General features: G+C 37.9%; 1 protein-coding gene and 1 pseudogene across 1 annotated transcript in view; one reads left to right on the plus strand and one right to left on the minus strand.

Moving 5' to 3' along the window:
* LOC141421230 (inhibitor of Bruton tyrosine kinase-like) overlaps positions 1-21,446 on the minus strand; it is a 1,912,155-nt gene that overhangs the window by 694,659 nt on the left and 1,196,050 nt on the right. The gene's annotated exons all lie outside the window — the stretch shown is intronic.
* Positions 17,080-20,282, plus strand: LOC109679267 (granzyme B-like; annotated as a pseudogene).

The raw sequence follows: 21,446 nt of genomic DNA on the forward strand, positions 1-21,446 counted from the left end.
TCAACCCCTGTCCTATCTAGACCATGTTGATCTGAGCAGGTCCCTTTCATTTATCCCCCAACCTACGCCACCCACAGATCCCTGTGGTTCCATCAGGGCCCCACAAGTGGAGTGCCAGCCCTGCTCATGCTCTGGCAGAGAATGACCCCACAAGGACCTGCCAGTGCTGCCATCTTGCAGGAGCCCTGGAGGATGATGCATGCAAGGTTCTCTCCAGGGCACTTGACCCCATCTTTCACTTGACAGGGCAGGACAACTCCTCACATTTAGCTCAGTGCCCTCAGCCACCAGTCACCAGTGCTCAAGGTCCTTGGTCACCTAGTCTCTCAGAGCCTGATACCCTTTAGCCTGTCTCTCCTAGCTATTCTGGACTCTAGGCTAGGATTTGACACCACATTTAGGAACCAGGCATAGGACAGAATCAGTGAAGTTAAAGGGTAAATGACATAACTCAATCTGAGGAGCAGAAAAAAAAAAAAGGATGAAGAAAAATAAACAGGGCCTAAGGGACCATTAGGACACTAGAGGACCAAATATGTGTTAGGTGAGTCCTAGAAAGAGAGGAAAGGTTCAAAACTATTTTTAATAAATAATGACCCCAAACTTCCCAAGTACGATTAAATACAAGAACATACACATTCAAAAACAATCAAAACTCCAAGCAAGATAAACTTAAAATGAGCACACTAATAAAACTGTTAAAAGACAAAGTAGAGATATTTAAAACAGCAAAAGAGAAGGTACTCATCACAGACAATGATCCTCATAAAGATTCATAGTTCATTACTCATCAGAAACCATGGAGACCAAAAGGCAGTTACATGATATATTTAATGTTCAGGAATTAAAAATGTCAACCAAAAATTCCATATCTGGAAAAAAGTCCTCAAATTTGATTGGTAAATAATAATATACCAAGAATTTAAACAAATAAACAACAAATCTAAGGAACCAGACTATGGCAGTCCGGTATATTGAATCAAAAATATGCTAAACGGTAACATGAGATTAAATGAGGAAATAGACATTTCCAATAAGAGAACGACATAGATAAATGCAGGTGCTAGTATTTTTATGTATTTATACTTATATGTGTGTGCAACTTCTCTTTTGTTTCCTATATTATTTTAAAGAATAATGCATAAAGCAATAATTTTAAAATTATTTTATAATTATAAGATAATTAGAAAAACTGAATTAATTGATTAGCATGCAATGTATTTCTACAACTTGTGACAATAACAACTTAAGGAGGGGGATGGAGTTGGATAGGAACTGACATTAACTTAAATTAAGTTGACATAAATTTAGGATGTAACCATGTCATTTAGGATAGTAACCATTAAGGAATTAACTTTAAAAACATATGGAAAAGAAAATGAAGCATGATTCAAAATAGTACACCAGAAAAAAATTGAAACCAAAAGAAGACAGTACTGGAGAAATTGAGGAGCAAAATGATAGAGTTAAGTCCCTCATTATCAGTAATCACATTAAATATAAATGGACTAAACTCATCAATTAAAGTCAGAGATTAGAAGAATGGATTGATAATATGATCCAACTGTTTTCTGCTTTCAACAGATTTACATAGACCTCACCCTGCAAATAGGGTGAAAATAAAAGATTAGAGAAAGATATTCCATGCATATAGTAGTCAAAAGAACACTGGGATGGATGTATTAATATCAGACAAAATAGACTCCAAGTGAAATAATATTAAAAGAAGCATAGGACACTCAATATTGACATAAAGATCAGTATATCAAGAGGGCTGTGTGTGTCTCTGTGTTTATGTTTGTGTGTGTGTGTGTGTGTGTGTGTGTGTGTGTGTGTGTGTGTGTGATATAATTACAACTGTGTATGCACCAAACACCAGAGCTCCAGATAAATGAACCAAGCACTGGCAGAATAAATGAAAGGAATTGACAGTTCTATAAAAATAGTTGGAAGTGACAATACCTCACTTTAATACTGTATAAACCATGTATACAGAAGATCAGTAAGGAAATGGAGGACTTAGATAGAACTCAGAGTTCTGTGCTTGCACAACAGGCACTCTACCACTTGAGCCACACCCACAGTCCCTTTTACTTTAGCTATATTTTAGATAGGCCCTCACATTTTTGCCCGGAGCCAGATTTCTACCATGATCCTCCTACCTATGCCTCTTTCATAGGGATCACAGGTACATGTCACCATGCCTGGCTTGTTGGTTGATCTCTGCCTCCCAAGTAGCTGGGATCACAGGTTGTACCACCATGCCTGGCTCATTAATACATTTAATTGAAAGCTTATTGGTTTTATTGTTTGGCTTAAATTGAATATATAGATGAGTATTTTGTAAATATTTGCATAGTGCTATAAGCATAAGGAATTTATCCTAGTTGAATGTGGAAAAAGTCATGGTTAAAGGGTAAGGACTTAGGGAGCAATTTTCCTTCATTTCAATCTTTGTACTCTCAGCTACCAGCTGAGCAACCTTGGGAGGGTTACTTAACCTCTTTGTCCTCCAATGTCTTTATCAGAATGAAGAAATAGTTCTAGTTGAATACATGCAAATTATTACAGTAAGTGACTGTGTGTTGGTGACCTTCAGTCACTATAACAGATGTGTGAGATAATGAGCACTTATAAAGAGAAAAGGTTCATTTTTGCTCACAGTTTAAGAGGTTTCAGTCCATGATTGGTAGGCCTGTTGCTTTTGGACTATGGCAGGCCCATCATAACAGTTGGTAAAATACAGCCACTCACTTTATGGCCTGGAAGTGAGAAACAGCAGTAGATGAAAGTGCCAGGGTCCTACAGTCTCCTTGAGAGCATGCCTCTGGTAACACAAAGACAGCTCTCACTTAACCCCATTTGTTAAAGGTTCCAGTACCTCCAATACCACCAGCTTGGGGCCCATGTCTTTATCATATGGGCTTTGGGGGGACATTCAAGATTTAAAAGCTGGTAGCTTTGGAATGGAAAATATTCCAATAGTAAAAGTAATTTAGCTCAGTAATTTAAATGAGGGCCCCAAAATATGAAGTCTCTCTGTTGGGTATATTAAGCTATATAAAACAATAAGTAACATTTGCATAGCATATCAGTGTTACAAAGTACTTTTTTCCTATTCATTAAGGACCTGGTGTCTTGACCTTTGTTCTCACAACTCCTTGAAGAATACAACCTGCTGTGTCTACACACCAGCCCCCTGATGCAAAACTAGATAAAGTTCCAGAACTCTTAGGAGACTCCTCACTGATGCCAGATTAATCAACACCTTAGATAAGGTGCCCTGCGTGCCTTGATGATTCCAGAACTGATGTGTTGTAATTAAGCTTCTATACCCTTTGGAAAAGCAGCCCACCAAACCGCATTCCTTTTACCTTAGATCAAACAGTTGTTGAAGCTTAATTTTTAACTGAGTCTTTTCCTTGTACGGACCTATAAAATAAAGACTCTGGCCCAGGTAGGCACTCACGTTTCCTATGAGGAAACGTGATCCCAGCTTTCTGACTAATGTTTTATGTCTGTATGTCTGTGTGTGTCTTATTTCTCATTGCCCATCGCTCTTAGTCAGGTTTACGCAGCATACCCACGCAGGTCACAGGCACAGAACACTGACAGCAATAGAAAGCACATTCTATCAGGCACATATGAAACATTGTCCAGGATAGATTATATATTAAAACATGAAATGATTTTCAATATGATCAAAAGACTGATATAATACAAATTCCATTCACTAAACACAATGGAATAGAGCTAGATATCAATAACATAGGAAAAAAATTCACAAACATGGGAATGCATGGAAATCTAACAAAACATTTAAATAACCAGTAGGTCAAAGAGGAATCACAGGGAAAATTACAAAATTCTTCAGGATGAATGAAAATGAAACATACTGAAAGAAAATTGGTGGAATATGGCAAAATCAGTACTCAGAGGGAAATCTAGAACTACACAAGAAAGAATGATCTCAAGTAAATAACATAACTTTACACTTAAAGAACTGGAGAAAGAAGATGGAATAGCTCAAGCCAGAAAAATGGAAGGAAATTATAAACATGAGAGAGATTAAAAACTTCCTAGAATTAAATGAAAACTTGATTATGTGGGACAAAGAAAAAGTAGTTCTAACAGGAAGTTTACACTTATGAGTTCTGACATTTAAAAATCAAAGACCTCAAGTAAATAACCTAATGATGCACCACAGGCCTTGGAAAAGCAAGAGCAAGCCAAACCAAAAATCAGTAGAAGGGAAGAATATAAAGATCAGAGTTGAAATTAATGAATGGAAATGAAAGAACAATACAAAGGATCAATGAGACAAAGAACTGGGTCTTTGAAAAGATAAACAAGACTGACAGACTCTTACCAAACTAACCAAAAACAGAAGGAGAAGACCCAAATCAATTAAATGAGAGACAAAAAAAGGGGATATTATAAAAGATATCATTGAAATCCATAGGATCATTAGGGAATATCTTAAAAATTTATACTCCAATAAATAAAAAATCTGGAAAAGTGTATTAATTTCTAGATACATATGACCTACCAAAACTGAACCAAGAGGATATTAGAAAAAATAAGTATACATTAAGCAATGAGATTGAACAGTAATAATTAATCTCCCAACAAAGGACACTCAAAGACCACACAGAGTTACTGAATTCAACCAGAAATGTAAAGAACTAACACCAATACACCTCATATTGTCCCATAAAATAGAAAGGAAAGGAATGATTTCCAAAATGCTTTTGCTGAGAAGGACACACACAAGAAAAAAAACTTAGACCAATGTCTTTGATGAACATAGATGGGGAGAAAGTCCTTGCCCCACTATTCACTGCACAGGGATTAATATCCAGAATATGTAAAGAATTCAAAAATGTAAACACCAAGGAAACAAATAATCCAATGACGAAGTGGGCAAATGAACTGAACACACAATTTTCCAATGAAGAAGTTTAACTGCCCAATAAGTACATGAAAAAAATCATCAACATCTTAAGCCATCAGGGAAATGCAAATTGAAATGATCCTAACTCTTCATGCAGGAAGAAGGATTATGAGTTTGAGGTCAGCCTGGGCTACATAGTGAGACTCTTATCTCAAAAAAAAAAGGAAAGGAAAGAAAAAAACGACACTGAGATTCCATCTCATTCTAGTCAGAATAGCTACCATGAAGAAATCAAGGACGGCTGGAATGGCTAAAAGGGTAGAGCGCCTGCCTAGCAAACATAAGACCCTGAATTCAAACACCACTACACCAAAAAACACAACAAAAACAAACAAAAAAGATATAGAAGAAAATGAATGCTTATACACTGTTTGGGGAATATAAATTAGTGTAGCCACTATGGAAATTAATATTGAGGCTCCTCAAAAAATTAAAATATAAATATTAATTTTTAAAAATAAGTGTGCCAATTCAGAGTATATACACAAAAGAATCAAAATCAACATAATAGAGAGACACCCATGCTTACCCTCATACAGCCCACAATATTGTCAAACACAAAATCAGCTGAGGTATCCATCAGTGGATGAATAGATAAGGAAACTGTGGTATAACTACACAAAATAGTATTCTTCAGCCATAGAGAAGAATAAAACCATGTCATTCACAGGAGAGTGGATGGAACTGGAGATTATTGTGCTAAGCAAAATAAGTCATTCCCACAGCGACAAGAATCACATGCTTTCTCTCATGTAGAATCTAAGAAAAAACATGACAGTAAAGGGGCTGATTATGGAATGAGGACAGGAGAAGCAGGAGGAGGGGCCTGGGTAAGAAAGGGTAGTGGTAAGGGTAAATTTAATACTTTTATGCCTTTAGCTATTATCTTAGGCTGCTGATCCATTTTTGATTCATTGTATTTGGACTGAGGCAGAGATGTTTACTCATTCTTTTGCATATGGGATTCAGGTTTCTCAGCACCATTCGTTGAAGATGTTAGTCATACTCCACTGAATACTCATGATTTCCTTGACTACTTTTATGAAAAAGCAATTGGCTAGGATGAGTCTGTGGCATAAGTAGTATAGTACTTGCCTAGCAAGCATCAGGCCCTGAGTTCAAGCTCTGCAAAAAATATCACCTGTCCATAAGTGTTGGATTTATTTCTGGACTCTGGAGTCTGAACTCTATTTTATTAGTCCATATATCTATCCTTATGTCAGCACCACATTCTTTTCATTACTGTCATTTTTAGTGAATTTAAATTAAGAAGAACAAGATTTCCAACTTTTTCTATTTCAATTTTTTTCTTTTGATCCCCTTTAAATTCCATGCAAGTTTTAGAATTGACTTTTCCATTTTAACAAAGAAAGGCCGTTGACATTTTGGCAGTGGTTATGATGAACCTATAGACCATCTGGAAACTCCTACCGTTTAACATTATGAGGTCCCCCAATCAAGGAGTATGGACTGCCTTTCCAGTTAATTGAGGATTCTTTCATTTATTTCAACATTTTTTCAGTTTGCAGGGAAAATTTCATTCACTACCTTGGTTCAATTTAGTCCTAGGTATTTGCTTCTTTTCTGTAATCTCAGAAATGGACTTGTCTTCTTAATTTCCTTTTTGGATCATCCATTGCTGGTACATAGAAATACATTTCTTGTATTCTGGAAATTGCTGAATTCATTTATTAGGTGTGCTAGGCTTTTGTTTGGATTCCCTGGGATTTTATTTATCACATCATCTATAATTCATTTCTAGTTTGCCCTTTATTTCACTATTTTGCCTAATTGCTTGTCTAGGGATTCTAGTACAAGGTGGAATAGCAGTGGACATTCAATGAAAGCAGATATACTAATTTAGTTCCTGATGTTAGAGGTAGGGAAGAACATTCAGGCTTCCAGCATTGTGTTTGATGTAGCTTTAGGGATTTGGTAAACATCCTTTATGATGTTAAGGAATTTCTTCTATTCCTAGTATGCTGAGTTTTTAAACACTTTGAATTTTGTCAAATGGTGTTTTTGCATCTATTGACATGATCATATGGTTTTGCCCCTTCATTCTATTAATATGGCCCATTATGTTTTTTCCCTTATGTTGGGTGACCCCCTTTATTCCTGGGATGAATATCACTTAAGTCGTAGGGGTATAATCCTTTCATTACACTGTCATATTTGATTTGATTGAATTTTGCTAGAATTTTTACACTTATATTTATAAAAAATGTTGGTCTGTATTTTCTTTTCTTTTGATGTCATTATCTGACTTTTGAATCAAATAATTTCTGGCCTCGTAGAATGTGTTAGGAAGTCATCCCTCTTCTTCTTTTTTAAGAAGTGTTTGATGTTAATTCTTCCTGGTGAAGCTATCTGATCCTAAGATCATCATTATTAGGAGATATTTGATTACTGTTTCAATCTCTCTAATGTATAGGTCTGCTCCTTTTTCTATTTGTTCTTGACTCAGTTTGGAAATTTTTATGTTTCTAGGAATTTGCTCATTTCATTTGGATTATCAAATTAGCTGCACAAATGTTGATAGTATTATTTAATAATCCTTTTCATTACCCTAAGGTTGTCTGTGTCTGTTTTTCTTTTGTCAATTTTTATTAGTATATATTAATTGAGCAAAAATAGTTACATTCATTACATCTCAATACATATATAAATATACTTGGAATGGATTCGTAACTCTAATACATTTTTCACCCCTCTTCTCCTCTACATACTCCTAACAGTCCCTCTTTTACGTTCTTGTCCTTTTCCAGCCCTCAACCTTTATAATAGGGAACACATGCAATACTTGTCCTGGTAACAACAGGTTGTTTGGCTTGATAAGATTCTCTCAAGTTTCTGCCACTTTGCTGCAAATTATGTGAATTTTTTTTTCTTATAAGTGAATAAATCTCTTTTGTGTGTATAAATCACATTATATTTATCCATTCATGTACTGATGGGCACCTAGGTTGATTCCATGGCTTGGCTATTGTGAGTACTGCTACAGTAAACATGGGTGTGCATGTATCTCTATATTAAGATGAGTTTGATCCTTTGGGGTTTATATCAAGAGGTGGTATAATAGAATAATATGGTAGTTCCAATTTTAATTTTTTGAGGACTCTCCATACTAATTTCCATTGTGACTGCACTAATTTACATTCCACCAACAACATAAAAGGGCTCCTTTTTCCTCACATCCTCACCAACATTTCTTGTTTTTTGTTATCTTGAGGGGGTGAAATAGAATCCGAATGTAGTTTTTATTTGCTTTTCCCTTGAGGCTAAAAATGTTGAACATTTTTCATGCCCTTATTGACGATTTGTATTTCTTCATTTGAGAACTGCCTGTTCAGTTCTTTTCCCATTTATTGATTGGCATAAATGTTCTTTTTGGTGTTTCACATTTTTAGTTCTTTTTATATTCTGAATATGAATCCCTGTCCAATTAACAGCTGGCAAATTTTCTCCCCTTCTGTAAGCTGTCTCTTCAAATCAATAGTATTATTTCATTAGCTACTGGAATCCTCTTCAGAATTCAAAAAGTCATTGCCTATGCCTTTATCTTGAAAGATTTCCCCCATGCTTCCCTCTAGTAGTTTCAAAGTTTCTTACATGAAGGTCTTTGATCCCCTTTGAGTTGATTTTTATACAGAGTGAGAAATTGGGTTATGTTTCAATCTTCTATTTGCTCATATCCAGTTTTCCCAATACCACTTGTTAAACAAACTCTCTTTTCTCCATTGATGTTTTTGGCACCTTTGTGAAGAATTAGATGGTGTAGCTGTATGACTTTATTTCTGGGTCTTCTTTTCTATTTATTTGTCCTATGTATCTCTTTTTGTGTGCTTCTATCATGCTGCTTTAACTGTTATGACTCTGTCATGTGGTTTGAAGTCAGATACTGTGATACTTCCAGCATAGCTCTTTTTACCCATGATTGCTTTTTCTATTCAGGGTCTTTTGGGTTTCCTTATTAATTTTGGAGTTGCTTTTCCACTTCTGTGAAAACTGTCATTGAAATTTGGATGGGAATTGCATTTAATCTAAGGGACCAGACTATGGCAGTTCAGTATATTGAAACAAAAATATGCTAAATGGTAACATGAGGTTAATGAGGAAATAAAGATTTCCAATAAGAGAACTGCATAGATAAATGCAGGTGCTAGTATTTTTATGTATTTATATTTATATGTGTGTGCAACTGCTCTTTTTGTTTCCTATATTATTTTAAAGAATAATGCATAAAGCAATAATTTAGAAATTATTTTATAATTATAAGATAATTAGAAAAACTGAATTAATTGATCAGCATGCAATGCATTTCTACAACTTGTGACAATAACAACTTAAGGAGGGGGGGATGGAGTTGGATAGGAACTGACATTAATTTAAATTAAGTTGACATAAAGTTAGGCTGTAACCATGTCATTTAGGATAGTAACCATTAAGAAATTAACTTTAAAGACATATGGAAAAGAAAATGAAGCACAATTCAAAATAGTACACCAGAAAAAAATCAAAACCAAAAGAAGACAGTACTAGAAAAATTAAGGAGCAAAATGACAGAGTTAAGTCCCTCATTATCAGTAATCACTTTAAATGTAAATGGATTAAACTCATCAATTAAAGTCAGAGATTGGAAGAATGGATTGATAGTATGATCCAACTGTATTCTGCTTCAACAGATTTACATAGACCTCACTCTGTAAATAGGGTGAAAATAAAAGATTAGAGAAAGATATTCCATGCATATAGTAATCAAAAGAGCACTGGGATGGATATATTAATATCAGACAAAATAGACTCCAAGTGAAATAATATTAAAAGAAGTATAGGATACTCTATATTGACATAAAGGTCAATATATCAAGAGGGCTGTGTGTGTGTGTCTCTGTGTTTGTGTGTGTCTCTCTCTCTGTGTGTATGTGTGTGTGTGTATGTGTGTGTGTGTGTGTGTGTGTATGTGATAAAATTACAACTGTGTATGCACCAAACATCAGAGCTCCAGAAAGATGAAGCAAACACTGGCAGAATAGGTAAAAGGAATTGACAGTTCTACAAAAATAGTTGGAAGTGACAATACCTCACTTTAATACTGTGTAAACCATCTATACAGAAGATCAGTAAGGAAATGGAGGACTTAGGTAGCACCAAATCAACTAGACATGAGAGACACACAGAGAACACTGACAGCACTAGAAAGCACATTCTATCAGGTACATATGAAACATTGTCCAGGATAGACTATATGTTAAAACATGAAACGATTTTCAGTATGGTCAAAAAGACTGATATAATACAAATACAAATTGCATTCTCCAAACTCAATGGAATAAAGCTATAAATCAATAACATAGTAAAATAAAAATTCACAAACATGGGACTGCATAGAAATTTAACAAAACATTTAAATAACCAATAGGTCAAAGAGAAATCACATGGAAAATTACAAAATTCTTCAAGATGAATGAAAACGAAAACATATTGTAAGAAAATTAATGGAATACGGCAAAATCAGTACTCAGAGGGAAATCTAGAACTACAAAAGAAAGAATGATCTCAAGTAAACAACACAACTTTACACTTAAAGAACTGGAGAAAGAAGATGAAATAACTCAAGCCAGAAAATGGAAGGAAATTATAGAGATGAAAGAGAGAGAGAGGGAGAGATTAAAAACTACCTAGAATTAAATGAAAACTTATTTGATTCTGTGGGACACAGAAAAAGCAGTTCTCACAGGTATTTTATACTTATGAGTTCTGACACTTAAAAATCAAAGACCTCAAGTAAATAACCTAAGGATGCACCACAGGCTTTGGAAAAGCAAGTGCAAGCCAAACCAAAAATCATTAGAAGGAAAGAATATAAAGATCTGAGTTGAAACTAATGAATGGAAATGAAAGAACAATACAAAGGATCAATGAAACAAAGAACTGGATCTTTGAAAAGATAAACAAGATTGACAAACTCTTACCAAACTAACCAAAAACCAGGGAGAAGACCCAAATCAATAAAATGAGAGACAAAAAAGGGGATATTATAAAAGAGATCATTGAAATCCATAGGATCAATAGGGAATATCTTGAAAACTTATACTCCGATAAATCAGAAAATCTGGAAAAATGTATTAATTTCTAGATACATGTGACCTACCAAAACTGAACCAAGAGGATATTAGAAAAAATTAAGTCAGTATACATTAAGCAATGAGATTGAATAGTAATAAATAATCTCCCAATAAAGAAAATTCCAAGACCACACAGAATTACTGAATTCAACCAGATAGTTAAAGAACTAACACAAAAACACCTCAAGTTGTCCCATAGTATAGAAAGGAAAGGAATGATTTCAAAAATGCTTTTGACGGTAAGGGCACACATAAGAAAAGAAAACTTAGGCCAATCTCTTTGATGAACATAGATGGAAAAAATTGCCAATAAAATAACTTTCAAACCAAATTCAACAACACATACATCATACATTATGATCAAGTTAGTTTCATTCCAGAAGAAAAGGGTAGCTCATATGAAAATCAATACATGTAACAGAGCACATACATAGAAGCAAGGACAAAAAAAACCATACATTGCAGAAAAGACAGGTTTTTTATCAAATGGTGCTGGGAAAACTGAATATTCACAAGTGGAAGACTGAAACTTGTCACACTGTACAAAAATCAAGTCAAGACAGATCAAAGATCTTACTATAAGACCTGAAACGTTGAAACTACTAGGGGAAAATATAGGGTACTTCAAGATGTAGGCGTAGAAAATGACTTTCTGGATAGAATTCCAGTAACTCAGGAAATAATAACTAAAATTGACAAATGGGATTGCATATCAACTGGCCATAAGTATTGGATTTATTTCTGGACTCTGGACTCTGAACTCTATTTTATTGGTCCATATATCTATCCTTATGTCAGTACCACATTCTTTTCATTACTGTCATTTTAGTGAATTTTGAAATTAAGAACAAGATTTCCAACTTTTTCTGTTTCAATTTTTTTTCTTTAGATCCCCTTAAAATTCCATGCAAATTTTAGAATTGACTTTTCCATTTCAGCAGAGAAAGGCCATTGACATTTTGGCAGTGGTTATGGTGAAACTGTAGACCATCTGGAAACTCCTGCCGTTTAACATTATGAGGTCCCCCAATCAAGGAGTATGGACCGCCTTTCCAGTTAGTTGAGGATTCTTTCATTTATTTCAACATTTTTTTCAGTTTTCAGTGCAAATTTCTTTCATTTCCTTGGTTCAATTTAGTCCTACATATTTGCTTCTTTTCTGTGATCTCAGAAATGGACTTGTCTTCTTAATTTCCTTTTTGGATCATTCATTGCTGGTACATAGAAATACATTTCTTGTATTCTGGAAATTGCTGAATTCATTTATTAGGTCCAGTAGGTTTTTGTTTGGATTCCCTGGGATTTTATTTATCACATCATCTATAATTCATTTCTAGTTTGCCCTTTATTTCACTGTTTTGCCTAATTGCTTATCTAGGGATTCTAGTACAAGGTTGAATAGCAGTAGACATTCAATGAAAGCAGACATCCTAATTTAGTTCCTCATGTTAGAGGTAAGGAAGAACATTCAGGCTCCCAGCACTGTGTTTCATGATAGCTTTTAGGGTTTTGGTAAACATCCTTTATGATATTAAGGGATTTCTCTTCTATTCCTAGTATGCTCAGTTTTTTAACATTTTGAATTTTGTCAAATGGTGTTTTTGCATCTATTGACACGATCATATGGTTTTGCCCCTTCATTCTATTAATATGGCACATTTTAGGTTTTTTCCCTTATGTTGGGTCAACCCCTTTATTCCTGGGATGAATATCACTTAAGTCATAGGGGTATAATCCTTTCATTACACTGTCATATTTGATTTGAATTTTGCTAGAATTTTTACATTTATATTTGTAAAAAATGTGGGTCTTTTGTTTTCTTTTCTTTTGATGTCATTATCTGGCTTTTGAATCAACTAATTGCTGGCCTTATAGAATGTGTTAGGAAGTCATCCCTCCTCGTCTCTTTAAAAGAAGTGTTTGATGCTAATTCTTACTGGTGAAGCTATCTAACCCAAGATCATCATTATTGGGGGATTTTTGATTGCTGTTTCAATCTCTTTAATGTATAGGTCTGCTCCTTTTTCTATTTGTTCTTGACTCAGTTTGGTAATTTTTATGTTTCTAGGAATTTGCTCATTTCATTTAGATTATCAAATTAGTTGTACAAATGTTGATAGTATTATTTAATAATCCTTTTCATTTCCATAAGGTTGCCTGTGTCTACTTTTATTTTGTCAATTTTTATTAGTATATATTGATTGAGAAAAAATAGTTATATTTTTACATCTTAATACATAAATAAATATACTTGGAATGGATTCATAATTATGTTACATTTTTCATTCCCCTTCTCCTCTACATATTCCTAACTCCCTCTTTTACATTCCTGTCCTTTTCCTGCCCTCCTAACTTTACACATGAGGGAACATATGCAATACTTGTACTGGTGACAACAGCTTGTTTGGCTTGATAAGATTTTCTCAAGGTTCCGCCACTTTCCTGCAAATTATGTGAATTTCTTCTTTGTTATAACTGAATAAATCTCTTTTGTGTATATAAATCACATTTTATTTATCCATTCATGTACTGATGGGCACCTAGGTTGATTCCAGGCTTGGTTATTGTGAATAGTGGGTGTGCATGTATCTCTGTATTAAGTGGAGTTTGATCCTTTGGGGTTTATATCCAGAAGTGGTATAGTAGGATCATATGGTAGTTCCAATTTTGATTTTATGAGGACTCTTCATGCTAATTTCCATTGTGGCTGCACTAATTTACATCCCACCAACAACATAAAAGGGCTCCTTTTTCCTCACATCATCACCAACATTTCTTGTTTTTTTTTTTCTTGAGGGGGTGAAATAGAATCTGAACGTAGTTTTTTTTGCATTTCCCTTGAGGCAAAAAATGTTGAACATTTTTCCCATCCTTACTGACCATTTGTATTTCTTCATTTGAGAACTGCCTGTTCAAGTCTTTTTCCCTTTTATTGATAGGACTATCTGTTCTTTTTGGTGTTTCATTTTTTTTAGTTCTTTATATATTCTGAATATTAATCCCTGTCCAATGAATAGCTGGCAAAGATTTTCTCCCCTTCTGTAAGCTGTCTCTTCAACATCAATAGTATTATTTCATGAGCTACTGGAATCCTATTCAGAATTCAAAAAGTCATTGCCTATGCCTTTATCTTGAAGGATTTCCCCCATGCTTCCCTCTAGTAGTTTCAAAGTTTCTTACATGAAGGTCTTTGATCCCCTTTGAGTTGATTTTTTTACAGGGTGAGAAACTGGGTTATGTTTCAGTCTTCTACTTGCTGATATCCAATTTTCCCAGCTCCACTTGTTAAACAAACTGTTTTCTCCACTGATTTTTTTGGCACCTTTGTGAAGAATTAGATGGTGTAGCTGTGTGACTTTATTTCTGGGTCTTCTTTTCTATTCATTTGACCTATGCATCTCTTTTTGTGTGCTTCTATCATGCTGCTTTAATTGTTATGGCTCTGTCATGTGGTTTTAAGTCAGATACTGTGATACTTCCAGCATAGCTCTTTTTACCCAGGATTGCTTTGGCTATTCAGGGTCTTTTAGGTTTCTGCATTAATTTGGGGGTTGCTTCCCCACTTCTGTGAAAACTTTGATTGAAATTTTGATGAGAATTGCATTTAATCATCAATGACTTCTGGTAATATGGACAATGTTAATTCTCCTGATTCATGAATAAGGGATGTCTTACCATCTCCTGGTGTCTTCTTTAAGTACTTTCTTTAGTGTTGCATAGCTTTCACTGTAGAGTTCTTCAATATATTTGATTAAACTTGTGCCAAGGTGTTTAGGCTATTGTTTGTTTGTTTTCTTGAATTCTTTTTCAGCCTGTTTATTATCAGTGCATAGAAAAGGTACTGATTTTTTTGTTTTTTCTCTTTTTTTATTATTGTTGTACTGGGGTACATTGTGATAGTTACAAAAGTTCTTACAACATACCATAGTTGAATTTGCCACTGACTTTTGTATATTGATTTTGTCTCATGCTACTTTACTAAAACTGTTTATGGAATCTAAGAGTCATCTGATGGAGTCTTTAGGGTCTATTAAGTACAGAATGATATCACATGTAAACAAGGAAATTTTGACTTCTTCCTTTCCTATTTGTATTCCTTTTGCTTCTTTCCTTTGCCTTATTGCTCTGGCTAAGATTTCAAGTACTACATTGAATAAGAGTGGTGAGAATGAACACTCTTTTCTTGCTCCTGAAACTTAAATGCTTACAGCTTTTCCACATTCAGTGTAATGCTGGGTAAAAGTCCATCATATGTAGCTTTTATTACGCTGAGTCACGATCCTTATATTCCTAGTTTCTTCAAAGATTTTATCAAGAAAGATGTTGAATTTTTTCAATGGTTTTTCTGCATATATGGAGATGATTTGTGATCTTATTGTCCATACAATTTAATAGTTACACTGTGTTCTGGGGAGCTGAAATTTTTTGAATTACAGAGAGGTAGTGGTTGTACTTTTCTTTAATTTTTGAGACAGGCTCTCACTATGTAGCCCAGGCTAGCCTCAAACTCAGGATCCTCCCACCACGAATTCCTGAGTGCTGGGATTACAGGCAGGCACTACCACCCACAGTGTGATTGCACATTTTGAATGCACTGAATGCCACCAAATTATGCACTTTGTAACAGTTAAAGGTATGTTATGTAAATTTTACCTCAATTTTTAAAAATGGGTCATAATCCTATGCTTAGTATTAAATCATAGCTGCATAAATTAACTGTAGTACGTCCTATACCACTGTAATAATTTCATAGCCCTCTCTTCTTGCTTTTGCAGTGAGCTCAAGTGTTGCAAGCATCTGCTTAAAATTCCGTGTCACTGATGGTTTCCATGTGGCCCATTTCTCTCGGCAGTAAGTTGCATATAGCAATATAAAGTTTCTCTCAGTGCTTGTGTATTTTACCATATGCAATGTGTATAACATAAGCTATCAATGGTTTGTGGCATAGGTAAGTCTTTTGGTCAACAGCAAGCTATTCATATTTAAGTTCTGGAGGACTTAAAAATTATACATGGATTTTCAATGGTACAGGGCTAGGGAGGAAAACCCGTGCTTTAAATGGGCAAGTGTATTTAGTTGTTCTTTTGTAAGCGGAGATTGTTTAGAATAAATCTTTCACTTCCATTATAGAAGGAGCATCAAGCAATGTTTAGTGTGCTGAGCCTGCTGTCAGAAATGTGGCTCTCTGGACAGGACATAAGAATGCTGAAAGGACAATTGTTGAGCTTTGGCTGCCTGGCATACTTTCTCATGTCAAATAGTATCAGCAATTTAGTGACATGACTGTGCTTTGGGAAAACAGCCATTTCCCATCCTTAGTTCAAGGGGTTTGTGCAAGGCAAGACACTGGCATTTCCAAAGAAGTGTGTGTGACCTAGTTTAAGGCAATCTGTAGATTCAACTCCTAGGGCCAACAGCAGTTCATTAATTGAGACCAATAAATGTCAAGTGTAGGACTTTTGTTAACAACACTGAAAAGAGAAGTGGACTCTATCATACTGGACACTTGTAGTTAAATAAGAGATGTATAAAATTCCCTTGAAAGGAAGCTGTGGTGATAAATGGGTTGCCAGGCAGGTTTAGTAGATGAAGATCATGCTTTGTTACTGCTTTGCACATCTCTGCACCATGACCCTCCCTAACATGAACTCTGGTAACTGGTTTTTCTTTCTCCACACCAAATGGTCAGCTCTCTAATAGAAGGAAACACACCTCCAATGTGCTTGGTCCTAGTACAAGACATCGCATTTCTACTTCTGTTACAGAAACTATCCTGATGGACTTAGCAGCATGGCATGGAAGACTCTGATATCTATCATTGAAAACTCAAGTTTCTGGAGATCCAGGACCTCTACTGGTCAATACCATGTCCCACAGAGCACACGTCATACCCTTGTGTTCCTGTCAGAGCTGGGACATGTGGTTCTCTCTGAGTCATCAGCTGTGGGTACTGAGGTGGTCACTGCATGAGTCTCACAAAACTACACAGAAGACGTCATGTGGCAAAGGCAGTGCAGGTGGGTAGATTTCATCGAAAGCCTTCTATGATGACTCAACATAAAACCAAAGGAAAACTGCGGTCACTGAGCCCACTCCCCTCCTTCCTCCAGTGGGGCTAAAAGAGAGCAAGAACAAGGCTCCAGAAGACCTAAGCAGCCTTCCTGGGAAGATGCAGCTGCTTCTGCTCCTGTTGGCCTTCTTTCTGCCACCCATGGCAAAGGCAGGTGAGTGAGCACTCCACCCTCAGAGGCCCAATCCCATCCCTTAGCCAGCGCAGATCTCCTGTCCCTGCTGTACACCCCTAACCATCTATCTAAATGTGATACTGGATACGTTGTCAGCAGGAATAGGAGGACAGAGACTCTAGAAGAGACAGTGGATACACCCCCCAACCCTCACCCTTCTCATCTCAAAACTGGGCTTTCCCTGAAGGACACAGTAGGTGATGGGAACTGGAAGAGAGAAAATATTGAATTACTGGAGAGGGCAAACTGGGTCTGACTCTGTGTCTGGGATGAGACATGTGTTCCCCTCACCTATGGCTTAGCAGACAACTCCAGAGCTCAACGACCCCAGAATTGGTGGATCACTGTCCTCAGGACACTGCTTGTGCCTCTGCCTAGTCCCAACCCACTTGGCTCCTCTCTCCAACCCTGTTCTTCCCAGGCATTTGGGAGATCACATGTTTTCAAGTAGAAGCTTTTGTGGCAGGCCCTAATGTCTTGTTTTCCAGAATCCCACTAACACAGTCCTATCAACCCTCAAAGAGAGACTAACTGAAGTCATTCCCCATGAAGCCACTGAACATTGACTGGGTGCCTACTACATGTCAGGCCTCAGGAAACAGGATGTAACAAAATCTATATTTAAATTGAAGTCCTGATAGCTAAAATGTAGCACCATCCTAGAACTCAGGAGGGTCTTAGAAACTCACTAGAGACACAAAAGTCAGCAGAGGAATTATGAGGAGTCTTGGGGAATTCATTGTCCACAGAGAGCTATGCTCACCTCCAACAATGCATGAAAGAAATATTTATAAACCAAGACCTGCTTTTCTCTCATTTTCCAGAGGGGGAAATTGAGTCCTCTTCCCTGACCCTCTCCCAGTTCCATGCTATTCAAAGTTCCCAGACTCCCAGTAGGTCTGTGCCACCAAGCAGAACCCAACTGGTGCACCCCATGGGTGCACACAAGCCAACAGACTTTTCTTTCAAGGGAGATCATCGGGGGACATAAGGCCAAGCCCCACTCCTGACCCTACATGGCCTATATTCGGACTATGGATAATGGTTCTGCGAGGATGTGTGGTGGCTTCCTGATACAAGAGGACTTTGTGATGACAGCTGCTCACTGTTTACAGAGGTAAGGAGAAGGAGACAGCCCACAACCTCCTGCAAACACTTCACAGAGACACCAGTTTCTTCCCAAGGAGCAACCTGGGCTTCTAGGAACATATGTGCAGGATAAGAGAGAGGACCAGCCAAGCCTCCTTGGGAAGATAGGCACACTGGTCCCACAGGCATTGCTGAGTGGTTAAGGAGGCTGTAATTTTATTTAGATTAGATTGGCATTGTGATGAAAACTAAAGCAATTTCATGTTTCCGTGGGAGTAACTGACCCCAGAGAACCTCTGACATAGTCCCTGATGGTTCCAGAATTTTACCTCAATAGCTAAAAAGCAGAGGGTACAGTCAACTCCTGTCCCCTCAATTTTCCTTCACTTGTAGCCCAACCTCACCAGGCTGTATCCTGCTCTTCACACTTCCTGAGCTGTGTCCCCTCTAACTCCCCACTTCCCTCCCCAAACACACTCTGCTTTCAGTGCAGGTCAATAAATGTCACCCTGGGCTCCCACACCATCAAGAACAGGAGAAGACTCAGGAGGTCATCCCTGTTTAAAGAGCCATCTCCCACCCAGACTTTACAAACGACATCATGTTATTGCAGGTAAAGCACAACTTCCTGCTGCCCTTGCTGTCTTTGGTGCAGGGTCTGCCACTCCCTCTGGGACCTTGCTCTTCCCTCTTTTCCATCCTGACTAACACAGATGTCCAGGCTCAGAGGCCATTGGCTGAACTCAACTCTCTCAATCTTTTCCTGTTAGCTGGAGAGAAAGGTCAAGCTGACTCCAGCTGTGCAGTTCCTCCGGCTGTCCAGAGGCAATTCCCAGGTGAAGCCAGGGACAGTGTGCAGTGTGGCCGGCTGGGGGTGGATGGCCCCAACAGGCAAACCTTCAGATGAACTATGGGAGGTGTTGCTGAAAGTGATGGAGGACCAGGTGTGCAAGACCCACTTATGAAATTACAACAGTTCTTCTCAGATGTGCGTGGGAGACCCAAAGATAAGACGTGCCTCCTTTCAGTTGAGACTGAGCATCTGCCTCTTTTGGCTCAGTGGAAAGGGTTTTGGGAAAATAGAAAACCTGGAGACCAAGCAGCAGAGGACTCTTTTGCCCACAAAGCTGTGAGTCTCCCTCAGACTAGCTGGAGTAGGAAAAAACTAGGACCCCTGTCACTTGCCAAGGGGTCTATGTTGATTACCATTCCATAGAACCACAGGTCTGTAAAATGCAACCCGACCTCAGATGCTTGTTTAGTGTGCAGAAATTATAGCCAGGTGGCTCTTCAGACATAGCACCTACCCTTATCCCTGGGATCATTCTCCGTGTTCGATATCAGCCCCACTAACCTGTCTCCATATTCTGGAAGAAATTGTGCCACACACCTTTATAGAGGAGGGAATCCCAGAACCTGGAGAAAAGACAGAGTCTGGTCTCATGGGTGAGGTGAACCAGTAACAATGTACACAGTGGACAGAGCAGGGCAGCTGCAGATCCCCAGGTGGCTCTGTCTTCTGCTCTCCCCCAAGAAGGTTGTTCAAGTCATCCTTCTCTTAGAAAGGGCAAAAGATAGCATGGAGGACAGGGCCAGGTGGAGCAATGGCTCATTCTTCCTCTCTCTCTCTATTCACAGGGGGATTCCGGAGGCCCACTGGTGTGCAACAATGTAGCCCAGGGCATTGTCGATTATGGACACAATGATGGGACAGCTCCATGAGTCTTCACCAAGGTCTCACATTTCCTAAAATGGATAAAGAAAACCATAAACCACCGCTAACTACAGGAGGCAGACTTAACACCCTCTTTCACTATCTTTCCTGGAAGTAGGTCCAGGGAAGATGGGAGGTGCCAAAAACTGAATAAAGATCCATTAGCTTCTGAGAACACTGGTTTCTTGATTATTATTTATTTCTTGATTTTATTCATGGGGACCAATTCTGTGCTAGGCAGACCATTGATACAATTCTGCTGTTTTCTGTGTTGCCCATGTCCTTCTCTGCTCCCCACCTCCTCAAAGCCCTATTAAAAGCTATTACCCAGCTCCTCCTTGTCCGTTCTGGTCTCTCCAGGGCCTGCCCTTCTGACGGGACTGAAGCTGAGTATCATCAAGAGAAACTTGGATGACTCTTGTCCTGGTGCTCAGGGTGGATTTCTTGCCTTCTCTGTGTAATGTAGCAGAGGGAAGGAATAACACCATTGATCGTAGTGGCCAAGCAGACATAGCTGAGGTCACTGCTTGGGGACATAGCCCCACCACACTGGGCAGGGGAAGGGCCTTCCTAAGTGGGACATTTCCTTGTAGTAAAGAGGAAGAGTGGGATGGAGATTCCTTGAATAGCTCCTCATTCACATCGGGAATTAGTTCCTTTTCCTGTCCTCCTCTGAAATCAGGGCCAATCTTGGCCTCCAGCCTCCCAAGCTCCCTCCTGCTCCATCCCTGTTCAGAGTTCTCAAAATCTGCCAACACCTGTCTTATCTAGACTATGTTGATCTGGGCAGGTCCCTTTCTTTTATCGCCCAACCTACGCCACCCACTGCTTTGTGTGGTTCCATCAGGGGCCCACCAGTGGAGTGCCTGCCCTGCTCAAGCTCTGGGAGAGAATGACCTCTGAGGACCAGGCCAGTGCTGCTACCATGCAGGACCCATGGAGGATGATGCCGGCAGGGTTTCTGTCCACTGGACCCCATCTTTCACTTGTCAGGACAGGACAACTCCCCACATTGAGCTTAGTGCCCTCCAATACACTCAGGGTCCATGGCCACCTGGTCTTCAGGGCCTGATCCCTTCAGCCTGTCTCTTCTAGCCACTGCTGGACTCTTGTCTAAAACTCATTGCTGCTCACGAAGGTGATATCAGTGTTTCAAGTTCAAAAGAGCAGAAAACACAACTTTTTCATCACTCAGGAAACACATACTCATTGAGCAGTTACTGAGTGTCATGAACATTTTAAAAAGCGAATTCCCCTATCAAATGACAGCTTTAAATTATTTGAAAGTTCTTTAATTGCATATATTTATGGTGTAC

Source organism: Castor canadensis, chromosome 3 (assembly GCF_047511655.1).
Source record: "Castor canadensis chromosome 3, mCasCan1.hap1v2, whole genome shotgun sequence".
Classification (NCBI taxonomy): Eukaryota; Metazoa; Chordata; class Mammalia; order Rodentia; family Castoridae; genus Castor; species Castor canadensis.